General features: G+C 43.4%; 1 protein-coding gene across 7 annotated transcripts in view; it reads left to right on the top strand.

The window, feature by feature from the left end:
* The window catches only part of PLEKHA5 (pleckstrin homology domain containing A5), a 262192-nt gene that overhangs the window by 42795 nt on the left and 205960 nt on the right, over nt 1-13437 (top strand). The gene's annotated exons all lie outside the window — the stretch shown is intronic.

The raw sequence follows: 13437 nt of genomic DNA, 5'->3' as shown, positions 1-13437 counted from the left end.
ATTCAGGGATCTGGATTTGGTCCCTGGTCAGAGAACGAGGCCCCACTATTGCCTGGCAAACAGAAGGGGAAAAGGTGGAAGCTGTGACAGATTTCCTCTTCTTGGGCTCCTAAATTATGGTGGATGGTGACTGCAGCCATGAAATCAGAAGGTGATCGCTTCTTGGCAGGAAAGTAATGGCAAACCTATACAGTGTGTTGAAAAGCAGAGACCTTAGGGAAGCAAAGTCTCTCAGTCGTGTCTGACTCTTTGTGGCCCCCATGGACTGTAGCCTACGAGATTCCTCCATCCATGGAATTTTCCAGGCAAGAGTACTGGAGTGGGTTGCTGTTCCCTTGTCCAAGGGATCTTCCCAACACAGGGATTGAATCTGGGTCTCCAGCACTGCAAGCAGACGATTTTACTGTCTGAGCCACCAGGGAAGCTCAGTCCTAATATGCCAGATTAAGAGACCTAAATCTGGTGACAAATATCCATATAGTCAAGTCTATAGTCTTCCCAGTGGTCACATATGGTTGTGAGAGCTCGACCATAAAGAGGGCAGAATGCCAAAGAATTGATGCCTTCGAACTGTGGTGGTGGAGAAGACTCCTGAAAGTCCCTTGGACAGGATGGAGACCAAACCAGTCACTCTTAAGGGAGATCAACCCTAAATATTCACTGAACGGACTGAAGCTGAAGCTGAAGCTCCAGTATTTTGGTCATCTGATGTGAACAGATGAGTCATTGGAAAAGTCCCTGATGTTGGGAAAGACTGAGTAAAGAAGGAGAAGAGGGCGACTGAGGACGAGATGGCTGGATGGCATCACTGATGCAATGAACGTGAACTTGGGCAAACTCTGGGAGATAGTGAGGGACAGGGAGGCCTGACATGCTACAGTCCATGGGGTTGCAAAGAGTCGGACATGACTGGGCGACTGAACAACAACAACAGGGAACTAGATCCTACATGGAACTAGATCCTGCATGCTGCAACTGAGAGTTAGCATGTGAGTGCTCAGTCGTGTCTGTGCAATCCCATGAACTGTAACCCACCAGGCCTCTCTGTCCGTGGGCTTTTCCAGCCAAGAATACTGGAATAGGTTGCCATTTCCTCCTCCAGGGGATCTTCCCAACCTAGGGATGAACCCATGGCTACTGCATTGTTAGGTGGATTCTTTACCACTTGAGCTACCTGGGAAGCCCCATGAGTGGGGTTAGTAACATCCAATTTATAGAATTGTTGTAAGGGTCAGGTGACATGAAGTATGTGTAATACAATGTAAGTACTCAATAAGTGATGGCTATTTTTTGTGGCCATTTTTCTATGTAAGTTGAATAAAAGTAAAAGATGGATACTTTTCTTTTAATAGAATTTGTTGTATGAGCAGAAGGTATTTACTGCATGAGTAGACGGTATGAGCAATTAGGTCTCAGAATAGATACTTACGCTCCTTCATGTGTTTTATGAGATGGAAGCCTACTTAACCTAATTAAACTAAAGAAAGCAAAGAATGTGAAGAGTGCATGTTTAACAGATAATTCCAAAAGGATATGATGTTCTAGGTCTTTTATAAATATTAATGTACTTAATCCTTACAACCAGGAAGTAGATACTATTACTGGGTTGGTCAGAAAGTTCATTCAGAATTTTCCATAGCCTTTTACAGAAAAACCTGAACAAACCTTTTGGCCAGCCCAATATTTTTGACATTTTACAGAAGGAAACTGAGACAGAAAAAATGATGACTGCCCAGAGTGGCATTTGGCTCTGAAGTCCTTGTTTTTACCCCAACCCTAGGCACCCTTTCCTAATGTGCTTTTTTTTTTTTTTCTATAAATTGTATGTGGGCTTAAAAAAAAAAAAATAGTAACAGTTCTTTTCTAATGCTGAAACATGAAAGAACTCTCAAATTAGAACAGGGTTGAGGAAAGTTTAATCTCAATGTAATACCTGATTTAATTTTATCTATCTTATTCCAGGTGGTATTGACCTTACTGAAGCACTTTGCAAATGCCTCATGGTACTGCATGTCTTGTACCTAAACCTTTTATCCTTAAATAACCAGAGATAACAGTGTTACCTCGTTATCTCTGCTCTTGCCTCTCCTTTTCATCTGAGTGTCTGGCTGTCTTTTCCTGGGTGAGATCTTTGTGTCTGTACTAACTGTCGCATGTTGTTGATTACCACCCCTAAATGGCCTGCCACACCCCAGACATGCCCTCTTGTACTTCAGCTGACTGGTGACTGCGAGCCAGAAGCCTGCCTCCCTGGTACCCACTCCAAGACTGTCAGCTGTGCAGGAGAAGTTCCAGATCACATGGTTTACTAGTTAAGTGTCAAGTGTCCAGGTTGGTAGCTATTATATTGGGCATCCCTGGTGGCTATTATATTAATACCCTGACAATGGAAACAGGGACAGACTTTATTTTCTTGGGCTCCAGAATCACTGCAGATGGTGATTGCAGCCATGAAATTAAAAGACGCTTACTCCTTGGAAAAAAAGCTATGACCAACCTAGATAGCATATTAAAAAGCAGAGACATTACTTTGGCAACAAAGGTCTGTCTAGTCAAGGCTATGGTTTTTCCAGTGGTCATGTACGGATATCAAGAGTTGGACTATAAAGAAAGCTGAGCGCTGAAGAATTAATGCTTCTGAACTGTGGTGTTGGAGAAGACTCTTGAGAGGCTCTTGGGCTGCAAGGAGATCCAACCAGTCCATCCTAAAGGAAATTAGTCCTGAATATTCATTGGAAGGACTGATGGTGAAGCTGAAGCTCCAGTACTTTGGTTACCTGATGTGAAGAACTGACTCATTGGAAAAGACCCTGATGCTGGGAAAGATTGAGGGCAGGAGGAGAAGGGGATGACAGAGGATGAAATGGTTGGATGGCATAACCGACTTGATGGGCATGAGTTTGAGCAAGCTCTGGGAGTTGGTGATGGACAGGGATGCCTGGTGTGCTGCAGTCCATGGGGTCTCAAAGAGTCAGACACGACTGAGCAACTGAACTGAACTGATGATAAACTGATTGTTTAAAAAAAGATGCTATGTATTTCACCTTTTCTCCTTTTTGAAAGTAGTAGTGATCATGGCAACGTAAATTGAGTTTTTCCTAAACATGTAGACCATTGGACCTGTGATTTGTCACCCTTTGAGACCCTTGTCTGTTAACGTGTGGGCCACCTTATATTGGATTGGCCAAAAAGCATCCCATGACAAACCCGAATGAACTTTTTGGACAACTCAATATTTTCTTTAAATTGAGTTAAAAATTTATGAAATAAACCAGCCTTTAAACTTCTGTACATTCTCTTTACCCCCCCCAAAAAAAAAATCAAAAGTGAAGGAAGTTGTTAGCGTATGTTCATCTAGCCAGATAATCCTTGCTGTTTTCATAAACAGGATGATAACTCTTCACACACCCAAGCCCCACCTGTCCCACCTCACTGCTTACCCAATGGTTGTATCTGTTTAGGGTGGTTTCCCTTTTTGCAATCCAGGTTTTCCACACAGATCAGTGATGAAAGCAGTCTCTCCAGGGCAGTTTCTGGCAGTTTCTGATGTGTTTCTTCTGGGAACTGAGAATGAACTAGCTGGAAGAGGTGAACTGAATGTAACTTCCTTACAGAGAAGACAGATAAAAGCAGCAGAAGATACAGCCACTTATTTGACTTCTTGTTATTTAGTCTGTAAGTGGCATCTGACTCTTTTGCAACTGCATGGGCTGTAGCCCTCAAGGCTCCTCTGTCCGTGGGATTCTCCAGGCAAGAATACTGAGTAGGTTACTATGTCCTCCTCCAGGGTATCGATGACCCAGGGATCAAACCCATGTCTCCTTCTTTGGCAGGCGTATTCTTTACCACTGAGCCACTGGCGGCTGCTGCAGCTGCTGCTGAGTTGCTTCAGTCGTGTACGACTCTCTAGCCCCATAGACGGCAGCCACCAGGGAAGCCCCTTATTTGACTTAGGAAATGGTAGAAAGAAGTCTCGATTCTGGTGTTAGCTTAATGCTTACGTGAGACTCCACAAGTCTTCAAGACCTCCTTTTTTGTTTTTTTTTTTTTGTCTTCGGGAACATGGCTGTGGGCAGATTTGATCTTGATGCAGCGATAATGATAATGTTTTTGTAATTCTTAGCTATGCTGGCAAGTTTCAGGTTTTGAAATCCCGTCTTTTCCCTATACGTTTGACCCAAGTTGCTGTTGTTCCACAGCCTTTCATTTCTTCCTTTCACTTGATTCATTTGATCGACTGCAAGATGTTTATTCAGCTTCTGCCCAGTCTCAAGTGGTGTGTTCTTCTGTGGGTTATTGTGGAGAACACAGATGTCCTCATGGAGCCTTCATTTTAGGCACTAAACCAGCTGTCACACAAATCAGTGTCACATTTGCAAGTGTGATAAGCTTGGTGAAGGAGGGGCTCAAGTGTCATAAGACCTAGCGAGCAGGGACTTGACAGAGATCCACAGGATAAACAGGACTTACCCCAGGCAACGATAGGAAGGCTAGTCATTTGCAGGCATCAGGAAATGTTTGCTAAAAGGCCTTCTGGAGGGAGGAAGCATGGTGGGTTTATGTAGACCAAGGCAAGCTGACGGAGGGAAAAGTAGGCATGAGATTATTACCAAGCAGGACACGAACGCCATGCTAAGGATTTTTGTGTTTGTCCTTAGAGGTGGCTCAGATGGTAAAAGCATCTGCCTACAATTCAGGAGACCCGGGTTCGATCCCTGGGTTGGGAAGATCCCCTGGAGAAGGAAATGGCAACCCACTCCAGTATTCTTGCCTGGAGAATCCCATGGACAGAGGAGTCTCGCAGACTACAAGTCCATGGGGTCACAAAGAGTAGGATACGACTGAGCGACTTCACTTTCACTTTTAGAGCTGAAGGGGCCAGCATCACATTTCTGTTTGGAAAACCCCATCCTGTGAGATGAGATCAAAGAGGCCAGAGTAGATGTAGAAAAATGAGTTAGGAGGCTATTGCAAATGACATTCTGATGGATTTTCAGATACAAAACGGTGCCCCTATGTCAATATCTTTGTGCTTTGTGTTTGGAACTTCCCTGGTGGAGGCTTGTCTTTCCACGTGCCTTGCAAAGGACCTTGAGTCTACTTGGAATTTGGTAGAGAGGAAGGTTACTTGAGACCCCCTAACTGTCTGACCATGTGACCGCAGATGACCAGCTGTCAGTCTTAGAGAATAAGCTTGGCTGCACTGAGGTCCAAGTGCTATTCACCTTCTGATGACATCATTCGCTTCTTATTTATTTTTCTGTTCGATATGTGACTGCTGTAGGTGGTGGTGTACAAGCAGCAGCAACAGTGGTGCCAGCTACACATACACAATTATGTCAGACACTGTCCTGATTGCTCTGCATGTATACATCCATTTATTTCTCATACATTCTCATGTGGCCTTAGACCTTTTATTTTCTCTATGTATGGATGAAAAAGCTGGAGAGATTTATGAAGTTCCAGAGCAAGGTTTGAACTCAGGCAGTTTACTTCTGGAACCCAAGCTCTTAACCTTTCCTTTAAGTGGCGAAAGGTCAGAAGTGGCCAGTCAGTGAGGTTAGAGCCCCAGGTCGTGCTGCACAGCATGTCAGGACCCAGGACTCCAGCCCAGGTGCTCAGCCTTCAGCGCCCACGTGACATTTCCAAGTAAATTACAAACCTCAGGAAATTAGTTTTCTCTAAGTCAAGTAAGGCCAGGTTGCAAGTGTCTACAACTATTTCACTTTATAGAGTGGTGGCCAGTTTTCTTTTTGTGTTTTTTTAGGCATTATTTTGCTTCCCAGGTGGTGCAATGGTAAAGAATCCACCTGCAATGCAGGAGATGCGGGTTCAATCACTGAATCGGGAAGACCCCCGGATAAGGGAATGGCTACCCACTCTAGTATTCTTGCCTGGGAAACCCCATGGACAGAGGAGCCTGGCAGGCTACAGTCCATGGGGTCACAAAGGGTAGGGCATGACTGAGCACACATGTACACGCACGCTGGTATTCTACTCTGTTCCAGTAGGCCAAACTACTGAATGTAGACCCGAAATATAATGAGATAACAGACACACTGGTTATTTTTCTCACACAATAGTCCAGGGTAGATATTCCAGGTGGGGATGGGGTAGGGCTGTTTCTATTCCTGTTTGTCTTTCTAGAACTCGATATCTCTGCCACCTTCAGCATATAGCTCTAAGATTACGATTACCCAGGGGGATGGTATGGGGAGGGAGGAGGGAGGAGGATTCAGGATGGGGAGCACATGTATACCTGTGGTGGATTCATTTCGATATATAGCAAAACCAATACAATATTGTAAAGTTAAAAAATAAAATAAAATTAAAAGTATCAGCATGTCACTAAAAAAAAAAAAAAAAAAAGATTATAGCTCTGCCTATTGCAGGGAATGTACTCACAAAGACACAGCAGACTGAGTGTGTCAGGAGCAGGGATGGAGGTGGAAACAGTCCACTCTGTGCCCAGGAGGAGCATGCTTTAATTGTCAGTAGTCTTTGTCATCCACATCATTTTTATTGTTTTGTGATCTCATTTTTCCCCTCACATACTAGTAGTACATTGTGACTGTCTTTTCATGTCAACGAATATACGTCTCATTCTGGTTTTAATGGCAGTAGATTATTCCATTGAACAGATGGGGTGAATTATAAGTTAACATTCACATTGATAGTTTTGTTTGTTTGCTTGGTGTTTGCTTGTATTCACAATGCTCAAGTGAATCCTTGTTAAGAAAATTGTTTTCAGAGAGTAAGTTATTAGAAGCAGAATTTGATGAGTCAAAAGGTAAGCCCGTTTTTAAGGTTCTGATATAGATTCCTGTGTTGGTCTCCAGATCAATTGCTTTCAGCGTCTATTTTTGTTTGGCATGTTAGTCATTTTCATATTGATTTTAAATACAGTTTTCATTTGTATCAGTTCAGTTCAGTTCAGTCGCTGAGTCGTTTCCGACTCTTTGCGACCCCATGAATCGCAGCACTCCAGGCCTCCCTGTCCATCACCAACTCCCGGAATTCACGGAGACTCACATCCATCAAGTCGGTGATGCCATCCAGCCATCTCATCCTCTGTCGTCCCCTTCTCCTCCTGCCCCCAATCCCTCCCAGCATCAGATTCTTTTCCAATGAGTCAACTCTTTGCATGAGGTGGCCAAAGTACTGGAGTTTCAGCTTTAGCATCATTCCTTCCAAAGAAATCCCAGGGCTGATCTTCAGAATGGACTGGTTGGATCTCCTTGCAGTCCAAGGGACTCTCAAGAGTCTTCTCCAACACCACAGTTCAAAAGCATCAATTCTTCGGCGCTCAGCCTTCTTCACAGTCCAACTCTCACATCCGTACGTGACCACAGGAAAAACCATAGTCTTGACTAGATGGACCTTTGTTGGCAAAGTAATATCTCTGCTTTTCAATATGCTATCTAGGTTGGTCATAACTTTTCTTCCAAGGAGTATGTCGATTGTCATTTCTTTACTGTCAGAGAAGTTTTTGTTCAGTTGTTTAATCTATCAGTCTTTTCCTTTATTGATTTCTCTTTTTGGTGTCGTGCTTGGATTTATCCTTAGATTATAAAAATAGCTGTAGCTCCTTCTGTATGTTTATGTTTTTATTCCTGGTATTTACATTTCTTGTCCACCTGGAAATGATTTTGCATGTAGAATCTAATTTATTTTTTGCTAAGGGCTTGGTTTGTTTTCCTATATGAATTAACTTTTTAGAAATATATAGCATTGTATGGATATGTATAAAATTATTAATGAAGTATTTTAAATCATCCTCATAATTAGTTACTAGGATGGAATATGGGAGAAGGTATTCAGTTCTATGAACCATTTAAGCAGAGACAGCCCCATTGCCTCAAACAAACAAAAAGCAACATCAGTAAGCATTTAATGCTATATTGTGGGGAAGGTGGAATCCCTTTATTTGGCTCAGAGAGTGTGATATGCTTTTCTGTTTTATTTTTTTGCTTGAAAGCTATCATTTTATTTATTTTACTATTGAGGTAAAATTGCTTTATATTATTGTATTAGTTTCTGCTGTACAACAAAGTGAATCAGCTATATGTATACATATATCACCTCCGTCATGAGCCTCCCTCCCTCCTCCCCTCATCCCACCCACCATTCTAGGTCATCACAGAGCAGCAAGCTGAGCTGAGCTCCCTGTGCCATATAGCAGGTTCCCATTAGCCACTGGTTTTATACATGACAATGTATATGGTATGCTTTTAGATTCAGACAATCTTCTCCTTACTCCAAGCTGGTCCCTAGTTACAGGGGTATCATCTAATTACATGAGGCTCTACTTGGCTGCTATTTCCTGTGCCATCTCACACTGAGTCATGGGGGAGGTGACTATACCTGGGAGGCTGAATGCTGATTGAAGCTAAAATCAATTCTTTTTAGTAGAAATTGAGGTCAGGATACTTTAGGGACTATGTTTTTAATGAACACTTTATAGCACTGTAATTTCCTTAACATGTGTGACTATTAAAATTATTATTAAAAGTAACCAAAAGTTCTTGCACCTCACTAGACATTATAGTAACATAGTTTTCTCCTTCAGTTTACATAACATGCTTTGAGCAAGTCTATATATGTGCGACAACTGTCAGGTCTCTGGAAGAAGAAAGAGGAAACCTTGCTTGCTTGCTGTACTTTGCTCACTCAGCAGTCATGCCCAGGTTCTGGCAACAGAAAGACAAACAAAATTTGAGTCTTGGACTGGTGACTCAAGGGTCAGCTAGAACCACCCATCTAGCTTCTCAGGCTCACTGTTAGTATTTGTTAAGATTCCTTGGGTTGCTGTGACAGAAACTTAAGTCTCAGTTCACTTCAGTTCAGTTCAGTCGCTCACTCATGTCCGACTCTTTGCAGTCCATGAACTGCAGCACGCCAGGCCTCCCTGTCCATCACCAACTCCCGGAGTTCACTCAGACTCACATCTATCAAGTCAGTGATGTGATCCAGCCATCTCATCCTCTGTCATCCCCTTCTCCTCCTGCCCCCAATCCCTCCCAGCATCAGAGTCTTTTCCAATGAGTCGACTCTTCGCATGAGGTGGCCGAAGTACGGGAGTTTCAGCTTTAGCATCAATCCTTCCAAAGAACACCCAAGATTGATCTCCTTTAGAATGGACTGGTTGGATCTCCTTGCAGTCCAGGGGACTCTCAAGAGGCTTCTCCAACACCACAGTTCAAAAGCATCAATTCTTTGGCACTCAGCTTTCTTCACAGTCCAACTCTCACATCCATACATGACTACTGGAAAAACCATAGCCTTGACTAGACGGACCTTTGTTGGCAAAGTAACGTCTCTGCTTTTGAATATGCTATCTAGGTTGGTCATAACTTTCCTTCCAAGGAGTCTTTTAATTTCATGGCTGCAATCACCATCTGCAGTGATTTTGGAGCCCAAGTCTGACACTGTTTCCACTGTTTCCCCATCTATTTCCCATGAAGTGATGGGACCAGATGCCATGATTTTCGTTTTCTGAATGTTGAGCTTTAAGCCAACTTTTTCACTCTCCTCTTTCACTTTCATCAGGAGGCTTTTTAGTTCCTCTTCACTTTCTGCCATAAGGGTGGTGTCATCTGCACATCTGAGGTTATTGATATTTCTCCCGGCAATCTTGATTCCAGCTTGTGCTTCTTCCAGCCCAGCGTTTCTCATAATGTACTCTACATATAACTTAAATAAGCAGGGTGACAATATACAGCCTTGACGTACTCCTTTTCCTATTTGGAAGTACTCTACATATAACTTAAATAAGCAGGGTGACAATATACAGCCTTGACGTACTCCTTTTCCTATTTGGAACCAGTCTGTTGTTCCATGTCCAGTTCTAACTGTTGCTTCCTGACCTGCATATAGATTTCTCAAGAGGCAGGTCAGGTGGTCTGGTTTTCCCATTTCTTTCAGAATTTTCCACAATTCATTGTGATCCACACAGTCAAAGGCTTTGGCATAGTCAATAAAGCAGAAATAGATGTTTTTCTGGAACTCTCTTGCTTTTTCGATGATCCAGCAGATGTTGGCAATTTGGTCTCTGGTTCCTCTGCCTTTTCTAAAACCAGCTTGAACATCAGGAAGTTCACGGTTCACGTACTGCTGAAGCCTGGTTTGGAGAATTTTGAGCATTACTTTACTCATGTGTGAGATGAGTGCAATTGTGTGGTAGTTTGAGCAGTCTTTGGCATTGCCTTCCTTTGGGATTGAAATGAAAACTGACCTTTTCCAGTCCTGTGGCCACTGCTGAGTTTTCCAAATTTGCTGGCATATTGAGTGCAGCACTTTCACAGCATCATCTTTCAGGATTTGAAATAGCTCCACTGGAATTCCATTACCTCCACTAGCTTTGTTTGTACTGATGCTTTCTAAGGCCCACTTGACTTCACATTCAGCCAGGATGTCTGGCTCTAGGTGAGTGATCACACCATCGTGATTATCTTGGTTGTGAAGATCTTTTTTGTACAGGTGTATTCTTGCCACATCTTCTTAGTATCTTCTGCTCCTGTTAGGTCCATACCATTTCTGTCCTTTATCGAGCCCATCTTTGCATAAAATGTTCCTTTGGTATCTCTGATTTTCTTGAAGAGATCTCTAGTCTTTCCCATTCTGTTGTTTTCCTCTATTTCTTTGCATTGATTGCTGAGGAAGGCTTTCTTATCTCTCCTTGCTATTCTTTGGAACTCTGCATTCAGATGGTTATATTCTTCCTTGTCTCCTTTGCTTTTCACTTCTCTTCTTTTCACAGCTATTTGTAAGGCCTCCCCAGACAGCCATTTTGCTTTTTTGCATTTTTTTCCATGGGGATGGTCTTGATCCCTATCTCCTGTACAATGTCACGAACCTCCGTCCATAGTTCATCAGGCACTCTATCTATCAGATCTAGTCCCTTAAATCTATTTCTCACTTCCACTGTATAATCATAAGGAATTCGATTTAGGTCATACCTGAATGGTCTAGTGGTTTTCCCTACTTTCTTCAATTTAAGTCTGAATTTGGCAATAGCCACAGTCAGCTCCCGGTCTTGTTTTTGCTGACTGTATAGAGCTTCTCCATCTTTGGCTGCAAAGAATATAATCAATCTGATTTCAGTGTTGACCATCTGGTGATGTCCATGTATAGAGTCTTCTCTTGTGTTGTTGGAAGAGGGTGTTTGCTGTGACCAGTGCATTCTCTTGGCAAAACTCTATTAGTCTTTGCCCTGCTTCATTCCATATTCCAAGGCCAAATTTGACTGTTACCCCAGGTGTTTTTTGATTTCCTACTTTTGCATTCCAGTCCTCTAATGAAAAGGACATCTTCTTTGGGTGTTAGTTCTAAAAGGTCTTGTAGGTCTTCATAGAACCATTCAACTTCAGCTTCTTCAGCGTTATTGATTGGGGTGTAGACTTGGATTACTGTGATATTGAATGGTTTGCCTTGGAAATGAACAGAGATCATTCTGTCGTTTTTGAGATTGCATCCAAGTACTGCATTTCAGACTCTTTTGTTGACCATGATGGCTACTCCATTTCTTCTGAGGGATTCCTGCCCGCAGTAGTAGATATAATGGTCATCTGAGTTAAATTCACCCATTCCAGTCCATTCTAGTTCGCTGATTCCTAGAATGTTGATGTTCACTCTTGCCATATCCTGTTTGACCACTTCCAATTTGCCTTGATTCATGGACCTGACATTCCAGGTTCCTATGCAATATTGCTCTTTACAGCATCGGACCTTGCTTCTATCACCAGTCACATCCACAACTCGGTATTGTTTTTGCTTTGGCTCCATCCCTTCATTCTTTCTGGAGTTATTTCTACACTGATTTTCAGTAGCATATTGGGAACCTACCGACCTGGGCAGTTCCTCTTTCGGTATCCTATCATTTTTGCCTTTTCGTATTGTTCATAGGGTTCTCAAGGCAAGAATACTGAAGTGGTTTGCCACTCCCTTCTTCAGTGGACCACATTCTGTCAGACCTCTCCACTGTGACCCCCCCATCTTGGGTGGCCCCACATGGCATGGCTTAGTTTCACTGAGTTAGACAAAGCTGTGGTCCGTGTGATTAGATTGACTAGTTTTCTCTGATTATGGTTTCAGTGTGTCTGCCCTCTGATGCCCTCTGATGCCCTCTTGCAGAACCTACCGTTTTACTTGGGTTTCTCTTACCTTGGACGTGGGGTATCTCTTCACGGCTGCTCCAGCAAAGCACAGCCACTGCTCCTTACCTTGGACGAGGGGTATCTCCTTACAGCCACCCCTCCTGACCTTGGACGTGGAGTAGCTCCTCTCGGCCCTCCTGTGCCTCTGCAGCCATCGCTCCTTGGACGTGGGGTCTAACCTCATCAAAAGAAGTTATTTGTTAAAATGGATTATTGATAGATTACTTGGGGAGCTTAAAGTCTTGAATGAACTGCTGGTAGATTCTGAGAGGGGCAGGAATCGTGAGCAATACCTGATCAGCTGGAGCTTCAGAACCCCCCCAGAGCGCTTTCAGTAAGATGGCTCAACCTTGACCATCTCTTCACTCAAGCTTCAAATTCCCTAGAGAGAGAATCAGATTTGCTTGGTGGATGGGAGGACAGAACCACATGTAGTAAATTGAATCATAATAATTTGCTGTTATTGGGTCGTTTTTGAGCTGAAAAAGCATTGTGTGTGTGTGTGTGTGTGTGTGTGTGTGTGCGTGTGCGCACGCGCTTCAATCTAGCCTTTAGGGCCACATTGTAACTGTCAGAATGGTGAGGTGGAGAGTCTCCTCAACTAATGTCTACGATATTATCCCTTTGGTCTTCTCAGCTCCAGGGATCTTGGTTCGATTTCCTCATATTCTTTTCCAAACTGCTATGTTTTTGTTGTTTAGTCACTCAGTTGTGCCTGACTCTTTGTGACCCCGTGGGCTGCATCCCCCCGGGCTTCCGTGTCCTTCACGATCTCCAGGAGTTTGCTGAAACTCACATCAGTTGAATCTGTGATGCCATCCAACCATCTCATCCCCTGTCGCCCCCTTCTCCTCCTGCCCTCAATCTTTCCCAGCATCAGGGTCTTCTCCAATGAGTTGTCTCTTCGCATCAGGTGACCAGAGTATCAGAGCTTCAGCTTCAGCCTCAGTCCTTCCTATGAATGTTCAGGGTTGATTTCCTTTAGGTTTGACTGGTTTGATCTCCTTGCAGTCCAAGGGAGTCTGAAGCGTCTTTGCCAGCACCACAGTTCAAAAGCATCATTTCTTCAGCACTCAGCCTTCTTTATGGCCATTTTGCTATAAACCCCCAGGAAAACTCCAACCCTAGGTCAGCTTTTCTATGCAGAGAAGCTGCATACGGCTGGGGGAAATGACACAACCCTTGTGATGGCTGTCTTCCACTTGTCACTGGATGCTGGAGATCTTCCTAGTCATGTCATCTTTGTGTGAGGCATCCTTGGTAGCGTGGGTTCTTTTTGGCC

Source organism: Bos grunniens, chromosome 5, assembly GCF_055505025.1.
Source record: "Bos grunniens cultivar Pamir isolate PY7600 chromosome 5, Bosgru_T2T1.0, whole genome shotgun sequence".
Taxonomy (NCBI): Eukaryota; Metazoa; Chordata; class Mammalia; order Artiodactyla; family Bovidae; genus Bos; species Bos grunniens.
This window is presented reverse-complemented; position numbering and strand designations above follow the sequence as displayed.